Source organism: Aethalodelphis obliquidens, unplaced genomic scaffold (genome assembly GCF_003676395.1).
Source record: "Aethalodelphis obliquidens isolate GAN/ISIS:26980383/991018 unplaced genomic scaffold, ASM367639v1 scaffold38, whole genome shotgun sequence".
NCBI lineage: Eukaryota > Metazoa > Chordata > Mammalia > Artiodactyla > Delphinidae > Aethalodelphis > Aethalodelphis obliquidens.
This window is the reverse complement of record NW_020837982.1, coordinates 5,998,223-6,022,112: the sequence shown is the minus strand read 5'-3', so window position 1 is coordinate 6,022,112 and position 23,890 is coordinate 5,998,223. Positions and strand designations below refer to the sequence as shown.

The 23,890-nt window shown below is 49.6% G+C and overlaps 1 protein-coding gene across 7 annotated transcripts in view; it reads right to left on the bottom strand.

The window, feature by feature from the left end:
- The window catches only part of RPH3AL (rabphilin 3A like (without C2 domains)), a 125,379-nt gene extending 105,241 nt beyond the window's left edge, over positions 1–20,138 (bottom strand). For 3 of the 7 annotated variants that reach the window (XR_003437974.1, XR_003437975.1, XM_027130565.1), the window contains exon 1: positions 20,012–20,135. The gene's annotated coding sequence lies outside the window, so the exon portion shown is untranslated. Of the gene's footprint in view, positions 1–20,011 lie in introns of all 7 variants that reach the window. The other 4 variants (XM_027130568.1, XM_027130566.1, XM_027130569.1 and 1 more) reach the window with 4 other exon arrangements.
- Between the last annotated feature and the right edge of the window lie 3,752 nt (positions 20,139–23,890).

The window sequence follows — 23,890 nt, the reverse complement described above, 5'->3', positions numbered from 1 at the left end:
AAAAAAAAAAAAAAAAAAAAAAAAAAAAAAAAAAAAAAAAAAAAGACCACTTCTCTGCAAACATTCAAGTCTACTTAAAAGAAGGCTTCTCCCTCTTAATGGACTTTGTGGGCTTAGAATCTGGTGAAGCCACACCGGCCTGAGGGCCCGGTGACCCGGTGGTCAGGTAACACCTCGCTAGCTGAGTTCTCTCTACAGAGGGCTGGGGTCTCCACCTCCACACAGGCCCTCAGAGAAGATGCAATGAAAACAGGAGCCTGTAAACTCCAAAGAACAGCTCACATCATTACTAACCCAGGAAAACACTGCCGTTTGACCCAACCTTCCAAATCTTACAGTCTCTTTAACACAGCCTGGAAAACGTTCCTAGCCTGCAGCTGTCTCTGAGATGTACCAGATTCTGAAAAAGATACTGGAGGGCAAAACAACCTGCCCCTCGAGAGGATCACACCTACCCACGGAGGCTCTGCCCTGCCTACAGGACCACAGGGACAAAGGTAACTACCAAGCAAGGACAGCTCCTCATCGTCCGCACCCTCTCCTGGTGGGGTTCTCTTTTCACCTTCAGACCCTGGTGTTTTCACCTCCTTGGTTTTATTTCAGGGAAACTTTCACTGGTACATACAACTGAGCCATGTGTGACGCCCCAGGCTGGGATGTGAATGGAAGAGCGTTCATGGAGCCGTAGGGTCTGACCTTGTGGGAAGAGCAGAGATGATACAGGGAGAGCAGCAAGAAAGAGGCAGGGGGGATGGAAGGGCTGAAAGGAGCCGCAGGGTCTAGGAGGGGACACCACGTGCAAAGGCAAACACAAGTCACCAACAAGTGCAGGACGCCGGGTCCAAACAGCCACTGAGAGAGAACAAAAGTGCATCTTTCCACACAGGTGCAGGTGGGTCTTCTGGGAGTGGCTGAACCAGGATGAAGGAGACATGAGGCCCAGGCAAGAGCAGCAGCCATCCCACAGACTCAGAAGCAATAAAGAAATGTCATAAGCCACCCAGTTAGGGAATGGATGTTACGTGGCATTACCATGGCAATAGATAGCTGATACAAATGGCATTTGGTAGACAAAATCCCAACCCTGGTCTCAATATCCTGCTGCGTCCAACCTCCCAGAGCTGTTTAGAGTTTGATCTGCAAACTGTGAGCAGTGGAAAAGCCAAAAGGCCAGATGAGGGAGGCAAAACAGGAGGCACAAGAAGCAAGTAAAACCCAGTCTGCTCCCCACCCACGTGCCAGAGGATAAGCTCAGAGGAGAGGGGTCTGGGGGAGGGCCCGGGAGCCATCTCGGGTGGCCTGTACAGGGCCGGAAAAGGGGTGTCATCCCAGTGCCAAATCTGAGCCGATGCCTGGAGAGTCACGCAGGAAAGGAGCTGGAGCCTGCATCAGCCTCTGGAAAGAACACTGTGATCCTTTAGTCATGCCTGCCCCGGGTGTGGGAGGGGATGGTGGCTGCCCATTCACTGCTGCTGCTGGGTTTGCCATTTGGACAACCAACTGTGCCTGGGCAGGGGCGGCGGGGTGGGGGGTGGTCAGGGGGAGGAAATGAGGGTCTAAAGGAGGGAGAAAAAGCAGGGACGAATATAAAAGCATACTGGCCACCCAGCCCGTGCTTCCCGAGGCCTCAAAGACACCGTCTAAGAGCCTGCAGTTCTACACCCAGGGTATTAATATTCCAGGGAACCCTTAGCAACAGGCCCTGACATCTGCTCCGTTACTATGATTCGGGAAACATGATAATAGCAGCAAGATACGGTGAGTGGAGGCATCAGTGTTTCCTCCACCTGTCATGCTGCACTCGGAGGATGAAAGATTCAGACAGGAAGCATCGAAGGCCTGTCTGAAATCCGAGGGAACCTCTCTTGGGCTAATTATGCACGAAGCAAGGCTGGAGAGGATTCAGGAGATGAGACAGGAGTCCCGGAGAAGCTACTGCCTGACAAACGTCCCTAGGAGTCACCCTATCAGCAGGCACCGTGCCAGATGTGCTTCCTTGGGTGACTTCTCTCCCCCTCCCCATTCGATTCTCCCCCTATCTTTGCCCAGACTTTGGCAAAAGCTTCCCACTTGGCCTTTGGACCTCCTGAGGCTCACCTCACCCCCTTCGCTTGTAGCCAGAGAGATCATCCTTAAAGTGTAGGTCAGACCGTGCCATTCCCTTGCTCTAAACCTTCGATGGCTCCCCAGTGCCGAAGGGAAAAACCCAAGCTGCGCGAAGGCCGTCCACGATCTGGCCCAAACCATCCTTCTGGTCTCACCTGCCACCACATCCCTCCGCAGGGTCTCCACTCTCATCGCTGGGAGCCTGGATGTGTTCCGGCTGCTCGGCTCTGTTTCTGGAAGTTCTCCCGTGACCCGCCTTCCCTGTACCCTGTCTACCTGCAGAGGCCCAGCACCGACCCTCTGGGGATTCTCCTCCCCACCGAACCCCAACTCGGAATGGACCCCCTGTGTCTCCCCTCAGCGTTTCACTCCACTCTGTGTCCCGGAGCGGGTGGGTCTTTACTTCTGTTAACCCCACGAAGAAGGCAGCTCTCAGGACACAGGATGCAGGTCCACCTTTACAGAATGAACACTGACCTTCGAGAGTTTACCACAGCCCATGGAATAAGGCCCAGCCTCCCTAGACTAGAATTAAAGGCTGGGCACTGTGACCTCCCCCCGCCCCTTAACCCTCCTCCCAGCCACACGCAGGCCCCTGCACTGAGCAGGTCTCACCCATCCTGCCTCAGGCCCACTCTGCAAAGCAGTTTATGCCAGCTAAAACTGTGGGAAGGGACTTCCCTGGTGGTCCAGTGGGTAAGGCTCCACACTCCCAATGCAGGGGGCCCGGGTTCGATCCCTGCTCAGGGAATTAAGATCCCGCCTGCATGCCGCAACTAAAGATCCTGTGTGCGGCAACTAAGACCCGACACAGCCAAGTAAATAAATACATATTAAAAAAAAAAAAAAAGTTAGAAATCCCCAAAGGGCTCTAACTCTTGAATGGTCAACAGTAGCCCATCCGGCACAATGTCACAGTCAATGTTAAAAATGACAAATGATCTGGAAAAGGGTTTACAGCAAGAGTAAGTGCAAGACGTGTAGACCACATCATAGACACACAATATAACAGTCATGGGCCCACAAGGAAAATGCAGAGTTCGTGTGTCAGAGAGCAGGGTTTGGGCTTACAGGTGAATTTACTTCTGGAGCATTTTTCTAAGGGTGACTTAGGAAGAGTCAGACAAGTGAGGGCACCCTACCTGTCCTCATGGCCCACTCAGGTTCCTCCTCTCGGGTGGGGCTCTCTAAGACCCCTCAGCCCTAGCTCAGATTCCTGCAGCCTTTCCTGTCTGTGCTCTGCAAAAAGCAGTCCATCCTAGACGCCCCAGGGCACATCCCCACTGAGGCACAGGGCCGAGTGGGCTGCTGGCCTCAGAAAGACAAGTGGCACTGCTTTTGTCTTCGTTGCCCTCATTCATTCATTCAACAAACAAGCTCTGAGTGTTGACTCTGCACCAGGCACGTGCCACACCTCAGCCGACTGCAGGGCAAGCCGGGACAGCTCCCTGTACCCCCTAGAAGGCCCCACAAGGTGCACAGCTAGGAGCCCCACATACCGCTGCAGGGGTCTTCTCCCCAGGGAAGTAAATCCTCACCCCAAATGCCCACTCCAGTGGACCCAAATCCCTGCCCGTCTCTTTGTCTCACTGAAACTGTCTTCTCACTTCCAGGCTGCAACAGTACTTGCAGCCTCCAACAGAGGTGAGATGCAAAGCATCCCACTTCTTACCCCTCTCACTTCAGGTGCCAGCCCTCCGATTTTAACAGCCGCAAGCTCTGCCTACGTGTCCCCAGAGGCACAGCTCACTTCTGTCACTTCTAAAAGGCCTGACACAGAGCAGGTGGAGGTCCCAGATCAAGACGATCACAGAGTTGATGGTGGCCAGCTCCAGGGCAACCAGACTCCTCAGGCAGGACTCACCCTTGAACACACGGGGAGGAGGGAAGTCTCGTAGGCTGGCTGCCGCGCCCAAAGCAGTGCTCCACTCCCCGCTGGACCACGTGGTATTAGTCTCCGACAGCCGCTGTAACCAGGTGCCACGAGCTGGGAGGCTTACAACAGTCTTAGAGTCTGGAAGTCCAAAACCGAGATGTGGGCAAAGCCAAGCTCTCTCTGCAGGATCCAGAGAAGAATCTGTCTAGAGAAGCACCTCCCTTAGCTTCTGCTGTCTGCTGGCAATGCTGGGTGCTCCTTGGCTCATGGCTGCTTTGCGCCAGTCTCTGTCTTCATCTTCACATGGCATTCTTCCCTCTGTGTCTCCACGTGGCCGTCTCCCTGTGTTTCTATCATGTTGGATTAAGACCAAAGGAGATTCCGATATGACCTCATCTTAACTAATTACATCGGCAATGCCCCCCATTTCCAAATAAGGTCACATTCTGAGGTTCTGGGCATTAGGACTTCAACATGTCCCCCTTCAACATGTCCCCTACACATAGGTGTTTAAGCTGGTCTAAAATGCCCCCTGGAGTTCCTGGGGTCCTCAGGACCAGGAGAGAGGTTTACATCTAAAACAGGGAGTTGTCATGGTTGATGCAAAAAGTGGATTCAGGAAAACAATCTCCATTGGTCATTGCTTGTCTTGGGAGTTCTTAACAAGGGAGCCATGAACTTGGATGGGAACAAACTGTATCTTCATTTTCATTAACCTATAACTGAAATTACCTATTTCCTTTCATTATAAATATAGGCGACACACCACAGTCATTCTAAAAGTACCTGTGTCTTAGTCATTGGTAGAAACACAGATATTTTCATACCACAATACTGACCTGCAGACACCTCAAAATATTATTCATGCTCACCACTACTTTAAAATTACAATAGTTATTAGACCTACTGCAAGGCTGTTTTACTTAATGATTCAAAAAAGAAGCACAGGGACTTCCCTGGTGGTCCAGCGGGTAAGACCACACGCTCCCAATCAGGGGGCCCGGGTTCAATCCCTGGTCAGGGAACTAGATCCCACATGCATGCTGCAACTAAGAGTCCGCATGCCACAACTCAGAAGTCCGCAATGCCGCAACTATGAGCCTGCATGTTGCCACTAAAGGATCCCGCATGCCGCAACTAAGACCTGGTCCAGCCCAAATAAATAAATAAATAAATAAAATAAAATAAGTACATAGGTTACTGTATCAAAAGCTTGCTTTTTTAAAAAAAATTCTGATAATGATAAGTCAATATAATTGGCATCCTCTGTAATCCTGTTTGTGCATTTAGAGCCATTATTCTGAGAAACATTCCATAGCATTCACCAGACTGTCAAAAAAGAAGTCTATGGCGGGCTTCCCTGGTGGCGTAATGGTTAAGAATCCGCCTACCAATTCAGGGAACATGGGTTTGAGCCCTGGTCCAGGAAGATCCCACATGCCGTGGAGCAACAAAGCCCATGCGCCACAACTACTGAGCCCATGTGTCATAACTAGTGAAGCCTGCCCGCCTAGAGCCCCGTGCTCCGCAACAAGAGGAGCCACCGCGATGAGAAGCCCACACACCGCAACGAAGAGTAGCCCCCGCTCGCTGCAACTAGAGAAAGCCCGAGTGCAGCAACAAAGACCCAATGCAGCCAAAGATAAATAAAGAAATATTTTTTTAAAAAATTAAAAAAAAAAAGAAGTCGATGGCACAAAAAATAAAGAACAGAAGATGGAATTGAAACTCAGCTCATAGGTTACCAGAATAAAATCGAGCCTTCAGGGTGAGCAGGTGTCCGTGGCTTGGGGGACTCTGCTCAGAAAACGCCCAAGTCGTCCATCCCAGGGGCTGCCAGGCACCTAGCTTGGGGTGCACACCGAGGGGCGTGAAGGCTATCTGTCTTTTCACGCAGAAATATAAGCCTGTTTCCATCTTAGCAATTTGTGTGGAAAGTCCCAAGCAAACAGAGTTTTTGCAAAGGAAATCTGATTTCAGCTCACACCTGACAGCTGCTTATTGGAGGAGCCCAAGAGAAACCTCTCCATGAAGCAGAGAAGCCTCTGGAAGGAAAAGAGGCCCACCCCTTCTCACCCAAGCCTCAGGTGTGACGACAGGGTAGTCCTCCGTGTGCTCAGGTCCCGGGAGCAGCGGCCTCTGACAGCCCTGCCCGGATACCAGCTCTAGGCGGCTCTTCTCAGGCTCTGCCAGGTCCTTCAGCCCACTTCTTCCGCCTACTTCCCCGGAGCCAGGGCGGGGACCCTGGGCCTGGCTGTTTGCATAAAGCCAGGAGGCAAGGCAACCCCTGCTGACCTCGCTGCTATCTGTGGCCAGCTGTCCTCCCTCGTTCATGGAAACAAAAACAGGCGGTTCCCTGTTCCAGCTCCAAGGTTAAGTACGTGCTGCCCAGGTGCCAGCTGTCAACTTCTCTGCACACGCCCTGTTCCTCTGGCAGAGGTGAAGACCCCAAAGAACTGGGGGTGCCCATCACGAACGACCACGGTGAGGACTGCCAAAGACTCAAGCCAGGCGGAGGGCCATCTGAGAGTGAGAGCGGGGACCACCCCCAGAATGTGGCTTGGTACAGAGAAGGTGAGTGGGGAAGAGGCCAAACAGGACCACCGGCATTTTGCAAGTAGTTTTGGAGGCTTGTAGAAGGAGCCCGCAAATCAAAATTTGCTGCACATGCGCAGCCTGGCCCTGAGCTGCCTAACTGGGAAGGGAAGGCAGCCGACTTTACAGGGTACTGCCTACCTGCCAGGTGCTGGCCACAGGCTGACCGAGTGAAACTCATCACAACCCCAAGGGGATGGCATGCCGTCATCCCCTTCCAGAGAAGAGGCTCGAGACCTGATGCTCGAGAGGTGCAGCCACTCGCTCAAGGCCACGCAGCTGGCTCCTGGTACCTTCTGTCACCCTCTCTGCCCCCAAGGAGCCCTGGCTGCAGCGCGTGGCACCTCATGAAAGCAATCAGCCAGGGCGCATTCTCCAGCCTCTCCCATGCTCCCAGCGCTCAGGAATGTGCCAGGAGTTCACAGAAACCGAGACCTGCAGGAACTGGACGAAGAGGAATTCTGAGAAGGCTCAGAGTTACCTGGGCTGGAGCAGAGCTGGAGGTACCGCAGAGGATGCAGGCTGGCGTGGGTTTCCCAGAGCAGGCAGCCAGTGGCTGGGATTAGAGGTGCGAGGCCCGGGAGATGGGTAGCAGGTGCTCAAGCGCTGCTGTGCCCCACCTATGCCCACAGGACAGAGCGGCTTGAAGCCACAGGTCTCTGACAGCCCCTTGTTCCCCACCATTCCCACTGCCTGACCCAGGAGCTCACGCAGAGCTCAGTCACCCTACGATCCTAAGCGGTTCCCCTGCATCCTAGCTACCCCCCCACCCCGACCCAGCCTTCCCCACCACCAGAGGGGCCCTGCAAAGGCCCGGCTCTGCTCAGACACTTCCGAATCAAGCCCAATGTCCTCACCTGGGAGTGCACAGCCATCCACAGGCTCTACGCCACCTTGCCAAATTTATCTCCAGACAAACAGAAACACTTGGCATCATATCCTGTAACTAAGCCCAGGCCTCCTCCAGGCAGCCCCCCTGCTGCTCCCCAGTCCACACCCATTGCCCCAGCCTGAAGCAATGACTCCCTCCTCGGCATCTCCACGAACACTTTTTACCTCTTCCCAGCACTTCCCAGTTTTGGGTGGTTTACGAAAGCGTCTGACCTCACCTTCGGGACCAAACACTCCCTGAGAGCAGGACGCACCTCGTGCCCAGATGACACTCAAAACGCGTGCACCAGAATAGAACTGAGAGTCCAGAACTAAACCCATACATCTGTGATCAACTGAGTTTTCAACAAGAGTGTCAAGACCACTCAGGGAAGAAAGAGGAGTCTTTTCCACAAACGGTGCTATGAAAACTGGGCAGCCACACATCACACCATTTAAAAAATGGACTCTAAATGGATCAAAGAGCTAGTAAGAGCTACAACTATAAAGTAAGAGCTAAAACTGTAAAGTAAGAGCTAAAACTATAAAGCGCTTAGAAGTTAATAGAGGGGCAAATCTTCACGACCTCAGATTTGACAGTGGGTTCTTAGATATGAGAATGCAAACCCAAACCACAATGGGATACCCCTTCACACACCAAAAGCATAAGCAACAGAAGAAAAAAAGTAAAGTGGATGTCATCGACATTCAAAAATTTTGTGCACCAAAGAACCAATGCTAATCCTAAATGTTTTCCTGAACATACGTCTCTTTCAATATTTTCATGGTATATTTATAGAAAAATATTAAAAGAACAAAGGCTCACCATACACACCTTTTATTCAATTTCATAAACAGCAGAGTTATTATTGCTTTCCATCTCTTACTTCCTATAACTTCCCTACTTCTGTAAACCTGATTCAAATTATTGTCCTGATTTTTATAGCTCGGGTCTGTCTCAGGTGTTTGAGAGATAAATACAAATGTCTATTAATAAACGTTGCCTTTCAAGATTTTGAACAAAATGGGTGGCTTCGTTGCCGGTACTTTGCTACCCAGGCCCATACGGCCAGCACAGCCCACCTTTCTCTCATGGGTGTGAATCTCTAAAGTTGAGTATGTGACTACGTAACCCTGGAAGGTAAGGATGCTAAAACAGCTGCCACTCTGGTCTTGGAAATGTTTTCACCCCTCAAAATGTGTTCACTTGTGCAACAAAAGATATGTATAAGTATGTTTGTAGTTAAATTGTCCTTAATGCACCCAAACAGGAATCGTTTCAAATGGCCACGTAGAGTGCACTGGAAATGATTCATAAAATGGAAAAAAAAGAAGGTGAAAAGATAACTCAGAACGGAAAAAAAATATTTGCAAATCACATATCTGATAAAGGGCTAGTATCCAGAAAATATAAAGAACTCCTACAACTCAACAATAAAAAGACAACTCAGTTAAAAAAGGGGTAAAGGACTTGAATAGACATTTCTCCAAAGGAGATACACACACGCCTAAAAGCACGTGAAAAGACGCCCCACATCATTAGTGATCAAGCCCAAACCACAGTGAGATACCACTTCACATCCACTAGGACGGCGATACTTATTTTTTTTTTTTGCGGTACGCGGGCCTCTCACTGCTGTGGCCTCTCCCATCGCGGAGCACAGGCTCCGGACGCACAGGCTCAGCGGCCATGGCTCACGGGCCCAGCCGCTCCGCGGCATGTGGGATCTTCCCAGACCAGGGCACGAACCCGTGTCCCCTGCATCGGCAGGCGGACTCTCAACCACTGCTCCACCTGGGAAGCCCCTATAGTTTTAAGAATGGAAAATAACATGTGTTAGCAAGGATGTAGAGAAATGGGAACCCTCATTCATTGCTGGTGTGAACGTAAAGTGGTGTCGCCACTGTGGAAAACAGTTCGACAGTTCCTCAAAAATTTAAATATAGAATTACAACACGACCCAGCAATTCTAATCGTAGGTATATACCCAAAAGAACAGAAAACAGGTTTTCAAACAAAAACTTGTACACAAACGTTCATAGCAGCACTATTCACACTAGCCAAAAGGTAGAAACAACCCAAATGTCCATCAACTGGTGAACAGATAAACAAAATGCGGTATAACCAACAATGGAATATTATTTGGCCATAAAAAAGTGCTGATTCATGCTACAACATCTATGAAGCTCAAATACATTACACTAAAAGAAGCTGGCTGCAAAAGACAACACAGCACATGACTCCATTTATATGAAATGTCTAGCATAGGCGAATCTGTAGAGACAGAAAATAGATTAGCAGTTGCCTAGGGCTTAATGGGGAGGAAGACAGGTAATAGCTAAAGGATACGGGGTTTCTCTTTGTGGAGATGAAAATGTTCTAAAACTGGCTGTGGTGATGTCTGCTCCCATCTGCGAATATACCAAAACCCACCAAATTGTATACTTTACACGGGTAACCTCTGTGGTATGTGGATTATACCTCAATAAAGCTGTTAAAAAACAAAGCGTGGGGCACAGTGAAGAATGAATCGGGGGTCTGGACAGGGCAACCAGCTACACGGTCTCCAGGGGACAAGGAACTGGCCACTTACATTTTACCGTCACCCTCTGGTGGCCTGGGGACAGATTAACTGCAAATTAACCTCAATAATAAAAAACAACAGATGGTGCATTTGTGAAAACACTGCGGGAGAGGGGCAGGGGAGAGAAAGAGAGAGAGAAAGTAAACATGGTCAAATGCTAAGAATGACTGAATCTAGGTGGAGGGATTTCTTTATACTGTTTGTCCAGCTTTTCTGTAAGGGTTGCAAACTTTCACAGTAAAACTTCCATAATGAGCTCTCAAAGGCTAAAGGTGGAACACTTTGCACAACAAAAAAAATAACAGTAGTATTGGATTATAACCCATAAGATAAAATAAATATCTGTGAGTCTTTATGATATAAATAATTGAATAAATATATAAATTAATAGGGAAAGGGGCCAACTCTCTCTCACAGAAGGGCACCAATGAATAAATACAGGCACCCCGCGTTTCGTTGCGCTTCACTTTATTGCGCTTTGCAGATACCGCGTTTCTTAACAAATTGAAGGTTTGTGGCAACCCTGCATCTAGCACGTCTATCGGGGCCATTTTTCCAACAGCATTTGCTCACTGTGTCTCTGTGCTACATTTTGGTGATTCTCACAATATTTCAAACTGTTTCATTATTATGATATTTGTTATGGTGATCTGTGATCAGTGACCTCTGATGTTACTACTGCAAAAAGATTACAACTTGCTGAAGGCTCGGGTGATAGTTTGCTTCTTTTAGCAATAAAGTATTTTTTAATTGAGGTAGGCACATTGTTTTTTTTTTTTTAAGACAAAATGCTATTGCACACTTAACAGACTACAGTATCATGTAAACATAACTTTCATGTGTACTGGGAAACCAAAAAATGTGTGACTCACTTTATTGTGACATTTGCTTTATCCCAGTGGTCTGGAACTGAACCTGCAATATATCTGCAGTCTGTCTTGGACAGAAGGAATGAAGGGACAGAAGAATCAGCATTAAAACACCCCAGTAATAACCGTTGCAGGCCAGATCCATGGATGGACACTAAGATTAGTAAGCAAAAGTGTGGGGAGAAACAGGACACTTACATAGTCTCAAGGTATCTCTCTTGCATATTTATTAATTACAAAATAAAAAAACAGTAACTTTACAGGGCAGAAAGCTGGCAGACACGACCTTAACCAAGTGATCAAGACTAATATCACAAGGGATAAGATATACGGACATCACGTCCCTCCTGAAACAATGTACTGAGAAAGACATAACATCGTTTGGGTGGTATTCTTGCCCGAAATGCTAACTGTAGTCTAATCATGAGAAAATACCAGACGAATCCAAACAGAGGGACATACTATAAAACAACTGACCAGGACTCTACAGAAACATGAAGGTCATGAACGATAGGAAAAACTGAGAACGGTTATATTCTTATATGAGATGTTAACAGGGCAGGTAGGGTGAGGGGTATGCAGGAACTCTCTGAACCATTCTTGCAACTTTCATGGAAGCCTAAAATAATTCCACAATAAAAAGCTTTAAAAAGTTTTCATAATTAAAACGCAGCAGTTTTGATGCCAGGTGTCTGTTGTTTGGAATCACATGTACCAAGCAGTACACGATGTGCTGTGGCCTCATAGGACGGTGCCAACTGGGGTAACATCCCCTCCCTGCCCAAAGCAGAAGCTGAGGCCCACCCGGGGAAGGTGAGAGGGGACTGAAGGGGTGACTGTGAGGGCCCCCACTTCCCCGCAGGGGATCTGGGCTGGAGGGAGCAGGGGTTGATGGAGGAAGGGGTGAGAGTATCTGCCAAGGTCTTTGCTTATTTCTGAGACAAAGGATGACTCCACAAAAGGGAAAGAGAACGTCATCTAGAATTTCACACACGTGGCCTTCTTTGTGTGTGACAATTTGTATGACTTTTATTGTTTGAAATTACTGCACTTTCAGTATTTCTATACTTTCAGATGGCCTGGATTAAATACTAGACATTTTTAACTAAATAACTTTCCAATCTACTTACTAACTTGTTTTCACTAGTTTTGCTTTTACAGTGAGTAGGGTCATCCACGACGCTTTACCTCCCCTATTAACCTGGTTAATGAAGACCATATTGTCTGATTACCACTGTCTATGTTATGAATATTTTCTCCTCATGGAGAATTTACAGTGTGTTCACTGACCCACCAGCCAGAGACGACACTGAACTGGGGTCCAGACAGGGAAAACAGAAGTGTGATAAAATGTTAATAGTGGAATCTAAAGTGGTGGGCATACAGGTGTACACTGCAAACTTCTTTCAACTTCGCTTTATATTTTAAATTTTTCATAATAAACCAGTGTTAAAAAAAAAAGTAAGGGCTTCCCTGGCGGCGCAGTGGTTGGGAGTCTGCCTGCCGACGCAGGGGACACGGGTTCGTGCCCTGGTCCAGGAAGATCCCACATGCCGCGGAGTGGCTGGGCCCGTGAGCCATGGCCGCTGAGCCTGCGCGTCCGGAGCCTGTGCTCCGCAACGGGAGAGGCCACAACAGTGAGAGGCCCGCGTACAGCCAAAAAAAAAAAAAAGTAAAATTACAAATGAGTATTTTGGGCATACAAACTGTAAACCCAGATTCACAGCCTCAGTGGGAGGATGCGCCCAGGAGGCTCCATTTGCAGAAAAATACGTGCACACCTGTTCCTTCTCCCCGCAGGCATCTGCAGGCAACAGGGCTGTGTCTGAAGGAAGGAGAAGCAGTGGGACGTCCCTGTCATGGCCAAGGCTGGAGGCCTGTAGACACAGTCTCCACATAAATACATTCAGCTCCTTGGGTTCAAACCAAGTCAGAAAATGGGTAGCAGCCACAGGTTTCGTTAGCTCTGAATGAATTTGGCAATGGATGCCCGGGCTGACCAAGCAGGTCCCAACCTGGTCACGTACCCTAGGTGGCCCTGCCAATGGCTGATGAATTCTCTTCTTCTGCCAAAAAATAAAGGGAGACGGTTCCTTCTGAGTCTGCTCTTCGGGGCAGGTATCTGGGATCTACATTCTCGCTCTGTGTGAATTAGTAGCTCAGTGACCTTGGGCGGCTTCCTTCAGTTCTCTAAGCCTCGGCTCCTCACCTGTAAAATGAGTAGCAGCCTCCCAGCCTGCTGGGAAGAATAAATTAGATCAATGGTTCTGAATCGGGGTGATTTTGTTCCCCCACGAGACATGTGGCAGTGTCTGGAGACATCTCGGGGGCAGGGGTGCCACTGGCTACAACCCAGTGGGTAGAGGCCAGGATGCTGCTAAACATCGTACAATGCACAGCACAGCCCCCAACAACGTAGAATTATCCAGCTGAAAACGTCAAAGCGCCAAGTTAGAAAAACCCTGATTTAAATGGTACAGGTAACCCACCTAGCATAGGACCTGTAACACTGTGCGCTCTCGGTGCAGGGCTGCAATCATCATCATCATCATCACCACCACCACCACCACCATCATCACCATCATCACTGTTATCGCCATCATCGTCACCACCATCATCATCATCACCATCATCACTGTTATCGTCATCATCGTCACCACCATCATCATCATCACCATCATCACTGTTATCGTCATCATCGTCACCACCACCATCATCATCACCATCATCACTGTTATCATCATCACCATCATCACTGTTATCATCATCACCACCACCACCATCAGTATTATTAGCCTGGAACTCCCAGTACCCAGCAGAGCACAGGTAGGGAGCATCAATGACAGCGTTTTACTAAACTGAAAAAACAGGTCATTCCTTTGAGCTAAGGACATTCCAAAATGTCCCTTCAATCCCCTAAGCCAGTGGTCCCCAACCTTTTTGGCACCAGGGACCGGTTTCATGGAAGACAATTTTTCCGTGGACCGGGGGTGGGGTGATGGTTTCGGGATGATTCAAGCACATTATATTTATTGTGCAGTTTATTTCTATTATTATACATCAGCTCCACCTCAGATCATCAGGCATTAGATCCTGGAGGTTGAGGACCCCTGCCCTAAGCTCACCTGAGGGAACTGAAGCATGTAGGAGCTGTGAGATGGGTAAGGGGAGTGGCGGTGCCCTGGGGAAAGGGTCCGAGCAGATGATGGCAATACCACCCGACATCCTTATTTAACACTGAATGTGTGTGAGTTCTGTTCTAAGCATTTGACGTGTATTAATTCATTTTACTCTCTCAGTGACCAAGGAGGTCAGTTCATAACAGAATAACATATTATAATAATGTTCTATTATTACTCTCCACTATGATCATAACCACTGAACTGCTGTTTCCCTGATGGGAGGGAGCAGTGGCTTTGCAGAGTTCACCCTCTGCCTGTGGCCAGTCCTGCCGCCTGCCTGACTGCTCTGCAAAGAACCTTAGAAGGCACGGTCCTGTCTCCCAGCAGCCTGCAGGGAATGTGGATGGTTTCCGAGCCTTCCATTCAGTACTGTGGGAAATGCCCAGACAAGGTCATTTCTGGGCAGGGCAGATGCCTGGTGAGCAGAATGCGTGTCGACTGGGAAGAGAAGCCAGCATGAGGGGAAAGGCCATGTGGCTTTCTGGAGAGGGGTGGGGGACATGTGGGTGAGGCCACCTCAGAAATCAACTCCAAGGCCCATCTCTAAAGGAGCCAGGAGCTGGCCAGTCTAGAGCCACTGCTGGGAGGACCCCACCAACCTGGTCATTTTCCTGCCTGTCTCCCTCTTCCTCACTGCCACCAGCAGGATCCCTACTGGGCCTAGGGTTCATCCTCAGAGAATTCAAAATGGGTAGTAGCTGGGGTGCCTACACTTATAGCCAGCCTTGGAGAAGCAGGAGCCCAGGGGACAGGGTGGATAGAAGGAGTGACCAAGAAGAGACGAGTGGAACACATCTGGGGCTCCCGATAGGGAAGTGAGAGGAGGCTGGGGAAGGGCTGAGGCTGCGAAGTGGGTACCTGCTGGGACATGGCAGGCTCCCCACATGCACCCCCCCAACTGTTCACTGTAAGCACAAATGGAATTCTAGTGGGTCCTGGGGTCTCAAAGACTAGGACACAAGGGAAACCCAAAATGTCACATAGGAGAAGCAAAAAGTATGTCTGCTAATCATCTATGAGAAGACCCCCCGTTTACTGAGCATTTACTATATGTCAAGCTGGGTGCCAAGTGCTTTATAGAATCACCTTCATTTTTCACAGTAGGCTTTAACAGCTCCATTTCACAGGGGAGCAAACTGAGGCTCAGAGAGGTGAATGACGTACCCAAAGCCACAGGAAGTGAGTTAGTAGGTGACAACGCCCAGGATCTGAACTCCAATCTCAAGCTCTTAATCTCAAGGGTATCCCAACTTCTTGGCACTAAACAGAACTATGTGTGTTTGGGGGCCTTGTCCCATGCCAGTCACCCCCACTTACCCACACAATCTTTCCTTATTCCTTCAGCTAAGTCAGAGACAATGAACAAGATTCTAAACAGGGAAAACACTATTTTTCAAAAAATAAGAAAACAAACAACCCAGTTAAAAATGGGCAAGAGGGGCTTCCCTGGTGGCGCAGTGGTTGAGAATCCGCCTGCCGATGCAGGGGACACGGGTTCGTGCCCTGGACCAGGAAGATCCCACGTGCCGCGGAGCAGCTGGGCCCGTGAGCCATGCCCACTGGGCCTGAGCGTCCGGAGCCTGTGCTCCTTAACGGAAGAGGCCACAGCAGTGAGAGGCCCGTGTACCACAAAAAAAAAAAAAAAAAAAAAAAAAAATGGGCAAGAGACCTGAACAGAGACCTCACCAAAGAAGATATACAGATGGCAAATAAGCATAAAGATGCTCAACGTCATATGTCATTAAGGAACTGCAAATTAAGATAGCAATGAAATACCACTACAAGTCTATTACGTGGCCAAAGTCCAGAACACTAACACCACCAAATGCTGCCAAGGATGCGGAGCAACAGGAACTCTCATTCATTGCAAAATGGTCCAGCTGCTTTGGAAGGCAGTACCTTACAAAACGAAACATACTCTTACCATATGATCCAGCAATTACATTCCTTGGTGTTTACCCAGAGGACTGAAAACCTACACACACACACACACACACACACACACACACACACACACACACAAAATGGCACATTAATATTTATGCCAGTTTTATTCATCATTGCCAAAACTTGGAAGCAACCAAGATGTCCTTCAATAGGTGACTGGATAAATAAACTGTGGTACATCCAGACAACGGAATAAAATTCAGCAATAAAAATCAGCCACCAAAAAGAAATTAATAAATAAGAAAATGAAAATGAGCTACCAAACCATGAAAAGACATGGAAGAACCTTAAATGCGTATTGCTAAATGAAAGAAGCAATCCATACATACATACTGTATGACATTCTAAGAAAGACAAAATTATGGCGGCAGTAAAAAGATCAGAGGTTCGGGGGAGAGAGGGAAGGATGAATAGGTGGGGCGCAGGGGATTTTTAGGGCAGTGAAACTATTATTCTGTATGATGCTGTCATGGTGGATACGTGTCATTATACATTTGTCAAAACCCACAGAACAAAAAAAAAAAAAAACCACAGAACGTACAACACCAATAGTGACCCCTTACTGAAATCTATGGGCTTTAGTTAATAATAATGTATCGCTATCAGCTCATCACCTGTAACGAATGTACCACATCAATGCAAGATGTTAATAATGAGAAATTGGGGTAAGTAGGGGGTACATGGGAACTCTGTACGTTTCAATTTTTTTCTGTAAACGTAAAACTTTTTTTTAAAGTCAAAGGCTACCAATACAATGGAAAAAAAATTTTTTTAATTTTCTTCTACAGAGGAAAAAAAATATTGCCCTCATCTTCATCCATGGGAAAAAATCTTGAGATATTAATATTATTACAGTTAGATTTGTATAACGTGTCATACCTTTCAAATTGTTTTTGTGCTGATTAACAATTTGATCTCATCCCATCTGCGAACAAGGAAAGTGCCTGCTGCTCGGGCCTTTAGTCCACAAACGTCTTGTCTGTCCACACCATGTGGCCCTCACGGGTGGGGGACACAGCCTAGTGCTGAACATGGATAGGTCTTCATTGCATGGATCACAATTTGAATGTGTGCATCTATTTCTTTGTTTACTTGTTAATCTCTGGAGAGGGGCCACCTCTGTTTTGTTGGCTGTGAATACCCAGTGTGGACTATACATGAGCGAGATGAATTCTGAGTGAATCAGAACAATGGCTCTAATAGATGCTGGGATTGCACAAAGAACAGTGGGAGCAAAGAGCAGTCTCAGGATTTCTCTCTGTGGCAATCCCAGAGGGCTTCCAAGTGGAGGAGAGTCTGGCAGAGAGCTGAAAGGAAAAAGTAAGGCCTTGGCAGGCACTAGGCAGGCATTCCAGGAAGAGAGACATCCTGGTAGAACTGCTGGAAAGGAAGAAGCCTGTCTGAATGTTAGAGCTGGAAACTAACTCAGAGAATGGCTAGTTAAGGTCATAGGGAATTAGGACACAGCTTTTGGGCAGTAATTTAGGGCAGGTGAGATTATAGACCTGGGGCCTCCTTGGAGCCAGGGGAAACAACAAGGTGCACCTTTATTCTCAAGCTTTCACCTAAGTAAGGCTAACAACAGAGGAAAAAGAACACAGATTTCCCCTTCTCTCTACATGCACATTCCCTGACATCCAGGGACGGGGAGTGTGGCCAGAAACAGGCAGGCCAAAGGCACAATGTCTCCAAGGTCAAATTTTCCCATCCTAAGCCATATGTATTAATTATTTTAAAATCAAAACAATGCTTCTCCCCGACTCTGATATCCTCCCAAAAATGTCTCCCAGTAAAACCGATGTTCAGGATTGCAACTCTAGTTTTTTGTCTCACAGCAGTAAGAGCAGGTAACGCTTAGACAGCACCTTAGCTATATCATAACTCATGCAATCCCGGCAACAACACTGGTGGACGCCAGCACCCCTATTTTACAGACACAGCCCAGCACACTGCATGGAGCAGCCCCACGCCAGACAGGGGGGCACAGACAGTGAATCTCTCTCCCAGGTGGCGTATCTGGCCCACAGTCTCATTCGTACAACGACACAAGTGTGTGAGTTTGGAATCAGGCGCTGCAGTGAACCGACTGTATAGTTTGGGACACGTCCTATTTCCCCACACCCTGCTTCGTTCTCTGTACAATGCAGGTTTTGTCCAGGGTGAACACAGTAAAAGTTCCAAACACAGTGCCTGGCACACAGTAGGCCTTCAAAGGGAAGAAAAACAAAAACAACCCTGTTTTTTTTTAAACCAAGCCTGTCTCTGAACTCCTGGGGAAATTCTCTGCACTAGAAGGAAAAAAAATGGGAGAAGTAAACAAACAACAACAATCTGTAACCCAGATGACCACGGGCCCAGCTGATGAATGAAATCTTGGCCCAGGGCAGGAATCAGCGCTCTGACCCAGAGAGGAGCTTCCTTCAGCCGACCCCACCCGCTTCCCCCAGAACATTCTACACTCAGCCAGGAGACCCCAGGAACAGGCCACTGGGCCCAGCCCAGAGAGGCACGCACCTCCCTTCCAGGCCTCTATGCACAACCTCTGAGCCGCACCCCTGCCCGGCTCCCACTGCTTCCCTACAGAGAGACCCAGAGCTGGCTCCTCTGCCCCAGACCTGCCTCTCTCCAACGTCTCTAGGCAGCCAGCCAGAGCCCGCTGGAGACAGGCTGGGGGGCTGAGCCACTGGTCCTCAGCCACGGCTCCAGTTTGGCCACTTTACGCTCTCTTTCCTTAGGCCCCTGCCTGGACCTCCTGCCTCCAGTCCTGGTACCCACTACAGATAAACGAGTCTCTTCAGATAGTCATGAAGCACTCCCCACCTCAAGCACCTTCAATGGCTCCCACTTCTCCCTGAATTCAGTTTGGAGTCTGTATCCTGGGATTCGAGACCCTCCACGATACAGCCCAAACCCACCCTCCAGTCCCAACACGACTCATACATCGCAACTAAAATGGATTATACCAAGATTCGCACACATGCACTTGCACACTTGCCAGTTCCGTGGCACCCTCTCCCGCCTCCACCTAGCTGGATCCTACCCCTCCCCCACCCCTGCTTACTCCTCCAGGAGCCGTTTCCTTTCCAAGCCTGTGAATTTCTCCAGCACGCTCTTCCCACACCTCAGGCGTTCCCATGCCACCTGCCATCCGTACTACTCTTTACTTAATATTTTCCTTTAAATCAACACACTCTTTTAGTTAAATTTATTTTCAAAGGAAACTTTATAACTCCACCATAAACAGCAAACTGTATCATTTGCTATAAATAGAAGGGAACTTTAAAAAGTTACGTTCTAATGCACATGAAAATACATAGTCATTAAAATGTTTTAAGTGCTCGTCTGTAGAATATACTTAATATTACTGTATAATATACTTAAAAATCCTCTCACACTCTAAGAAACGTCGCTTTGGCATTTCTTTATTTTTGCCTCCTTCTGGCCCTTGGTTTTTCTGGTCCTGTCCCACAGTTTTCTGAGGACTTGTCACAGTCTTATCCTAGTTGACCCCAAACAACAGCACTTGGGGGGCTGCAGCCCCTCTTCCAGTGCCTACACACAGCGTGACGTGCAATAAAAATATTTAACGAAAGTTCCATTTGCTCAGTTATAGTAACACGGCCCCTTTCTCCACCTGGCCCTGGGCCGATCCACAAATCAACTTTCCAAAATACACATCCCCTCCTCCAGCCACCCCTAAACCCAGCCCTGTCCACTGAGGTCTCTCAGAGGATGGTACAGCGAGTGTGGCAACTGTCAGGGAGGTGCTGAGGGGCTCCCCCCATTCTCCGACCCCTGCCACCTCTTCCTGGGAAGCAGCAGGCCCTGGGGTAACCCGGAAAAACAAGTCAACCATTAACGACACTCTCCCAGCACAGACACACCCTTCCCGAGTGTTAGCAAAGTTCTGGGAAAACTCCTGGCTCCAGAAAATACAAAATCTTCCCGTCACCTCGTTGCCAAAGACCCCGAAACACCTACCGGGAACCGAGGGGACCTGGCCTGGGCCTGGCCCTGCTGGCACCCCAGGCAGAGGAGGTCCGGCTCCCGCCCACCACGTGTTGCCAGGGGCGACCCTGATGAAGAGGAATCACTGGGACTTAAGTCAATAAGCGGCAGCTGCGGGTAGGCCCAGCTGGAGCCAAACCAAGGCCTGGATTCTCCTCGGTGGACGGTGGAGGGAAGCCCAGCTGAAGCCCGCCCTCGGCCAATCACGGGTGACCAAGTCCCCCTAATGACATCTTCTAAAACTGAACAGATAAGGGACACTCTCTATTAGCGGGAGGCCTCCCTTGGGAACGTTTGCATTCTTTTTGTTTTTTTCTTTTTTTAAAGTCTTGCCACTTTTACAAGTTTTAAGGATTTTGCTGTTGTTATTTTATCTATTTATTTTTTGGTTATCATTTTATTTTATTTTTTGTTGTTGTTTCTAAAAAGGGCACATTTTATGGAAAGGTATCAAAGCCATTCATTCCAGGCAGTGGTCATACGTGAGGTGTCAGCATCTCATGACTTCCTGAAACTTCAGCTGCTGGGGGCGAGGCAACCACCTGGGTGTAGCTCCCCAGGAAGAAGGTTTACCGAGGCCCAGACAATGTGACGAATGCCGCAAATGGAGTGGCCCCCCACATGCAGCTCGAGGAGGACAAGGGTCACGAAGGGACAGCCTGACACCTGCCTGCAGGGAGAAGGAAGGTGACAAGGATCCCCTTCTTGCCCTTTTCATAGTGCGAACAAGCTAATGACAGAAACAAATGTGGTGGTGAGAAAAACACCACATCTAGCAACTATCCCTCATGGGGGACAAAATCAGGTGCTACAAAGAGGGATGGATGGACGTAATCATGAAGAGGTTCTCAAACTGGGTGCCATGTACCTCACTGGGGCTGCTGATGAATGCGGGGGAGGTGGGTAAAGGCGATGTATTCCAACCTAGCCCAGGGCAATGCTGCTCTTGTCAGCTTCCTCTACTGGAGTTTCAGGGAAGACAGCCTTTGAAGAGAATATGCTGTGGCTAAAAATGTCGAGAAGTGCTAATGTGTGATCCCGGTTGCATCACGTAGGAGTGATGTGAGTCTCTCTGAGTCTGTGGAAAGCGGTCGCCACATACCCAGGTGTGCCGGGAACCCACTGGTCCTGCATCCTGAGTGGGTGCTCTGACTTTAGCAGAAGCGACAGGTCCAGCCTGGCCACTCTGCCCTTCTCCTGGCAGGACCACAGGCTGGACACTGCAGGCACGATCAGGCCAAGCCTTGAGCTGAGTCAAACATCCAGATAAGAGACTCCATAGCGACGGGGGCCCAATGCAGACATTAGAGGCGGATTTGTGGATCCGGGGACCAAAGGCCAAAGAGAAGCGAAAAGTGGTGTCAGTGGCTGGAGGCGGCCTCTGGGACACACACGGTGGAGAGAGGTTGGTTTCCACGTGCTCCCGGCAGCTTGCTCCACAGAAAGGCCGACTCTGTTTGAAGGTCCAGGATGGACCAGACCTGAGGATGTGAATAGGCTCGAGGGTACACACTCACTCAACAGAGAACAGCGGGTGTGCTGCTGCCCTGCTATGCAGTTGGCGCCCTGAAAGCTGCCTCCAGACGGCCGGGGCCTCTGCTGGCCTTTCACGATGGACGTACATTCTGTCTGCCCAGCATCCCTCTCTTTGAGAACGACTCCCCCTCAGGGCCAAGGAAATCATGCCCGGTTCTTCTGGGTGGGAGAAACAGGCCCTTCCTTCCTCTTCCTCAGGGTGAATGTGACTGGGGCCGGCTGATTAGAATATCCCCACCCGCTGGGCACAGTGACTGACTGAGGCCCAGCTCCCCTGGGCTCTCACCAGAGTTACTGAGAAGTACCCTCTTTCTCTGTGACAGCAAGCTATGAGAGCAATGTTGGCCTGAGATGGCCAATGGCCATCTTGCTGCCACTTGGAAACAGCCTGAGAATAAAGCCAAGCAGAGCTGAGAGAGGGACATAATCAACTGCTGGATCCAGCCATGCCTGAACCACTCTTTTGGTTCCAAACTTGCACATCAAGTGTCCTGGGTATGTCACCTATCCAGGAGCGGGAAGGGATAAGAATGCACCACATGTACTAACCTGAGTGAGCCTGATGTCTTAACAGAAATGACAGGAGCCCTGGAAGTAAGCTTCCTGCCCCCATGCCAACTACCGCTTTGGAGCCTGTGCCAGCAGCTGCCCGGCTCAGGGATGTTAGGGCGGCAGTTGCTTTCCTCTGAAGCGCCCAGTGCTCATTCCTAGGCTTCCTTTGGTTTCTCTGCAGCAGTCACGTGGTCCACAGAGAGCCCCTCCACTGGGGCCTGCTTCCACGGTCCCTAGATGATGTGGCAGCCTCCTCTGTCTCAGCATCCACCAGACCACTGCAGGAAGTTGACGCGCTTGTTCACACCTCCAGGGACACAGGAAGCTGCCCTGGGTCATCCCAGACCCTTGGCTCATCTCCCAGGTTCCAAGTTCAGGCTCCATTGTCCACCTCTGGCCACCCCAGGTTGGCCGGTCTTCTGGGCTAATGCAACCAGAACGAACGTGGAAAGGAGGACTCGCGTGCTGGCTCGAGAGCCTTCAGCACCAACATGTGAGGAGCGTGTGTATCCGTTAGCATCTCTCCACCCTGCCTCATCCTAGGATCCAGGAATCACAAGCAAAAAGGTCCCATTGCCATTGCATCTCCTCACTCTCCAGGCAAAACCTCACCGGGTGGGCCTGAACAGTGAAAGCAGGCGCCAAACTGCTTAACAAATCCACACATAAGGGCTTCCCTGGTGGCGCAGTGGTTGAGAGTCTGCCTGCCGATGCAGGGGACACGGGTTCGAGCCCTGGTCCGGGAAGATCCCACATGCCGCAGAGCAACTAAGCCCGTGTGCCACAACTACTGAGCCTGCGCTCTAGAGCCCGCGAGCCACAACTACTGAAGCCCGAGCGCCTAGAGCCTGTGCTCCGCAACAAGAGAAGCCACCGTGATGAGAAGCCCGCGCACCGCGACGAAGAGTAGCCCCCGCTCGCCACAACTAGAGAAAGCCCGCGCACAGCAATGAAGACCCAACACAGCCAAAAATAAATTAATTAAAAACAAAAGATAATATGCTACGTGTGATCAACGCACGTTCTGTTTAAAATGAGAAATATGTTGGCCACAGTGCTATTGGGTAAATCAGCTACACAGAGCCCCTAGAGAGCTGGGCCAGGCTGGGGGCGGGGGAGGGCAGAGCATGGCTGGGGGTGAGTCCTGGGGCCAGAACCTGAAGAGTGTGGTCCCCAAGGGTCAACAGGCACAGGAGAGGAAGGAAGGAAACAAAGTCCAGGGAGCCCAGGCACTGCCTCCACCACCCCCAGGCCAAACTGGGGCCTCCCTGATTTCCCCAGCTCTCCCACCAGCCTGCCCCTGCCTGCCTGGGGCCCCTCCCACCCCATCCCTGCTCCACTCACAAACCTGCTGCCCAAACCAAGCCTGTGGGCAAAGCTCCAGCAGCTGACTCAGACTCACCTTTCCTGGTGTGCTCCCTGCCACTGCCCTAAAAGCACCCCGAAGTCATTCTGGCTCCTCTCTCCTCCAGATCTACCTCTCTGCCTCGGTTCCTGCTGCCCCCAGGGCCCCAGATGTCCCCCTCCACCTCATCCTTCCAGACCCAGCAAAGGGTCCTGCTACACCATGGAGCCTGCCTTGCTTTCCCCTTCCCTCTGGTAGCAACCTCTCCTCCCCTGAAGTCCCTTAGCTCCTTGCCTGTCCCCTCCCTGTAGCACTGAGCATTTGACACCTTATATTTATGTTCTATCTTCTACTGGGCAGTCTGCAACCGCTTCGCCTCTGCACTCCCTTTATTCTTTCAGTCATTCATTCCACAAATA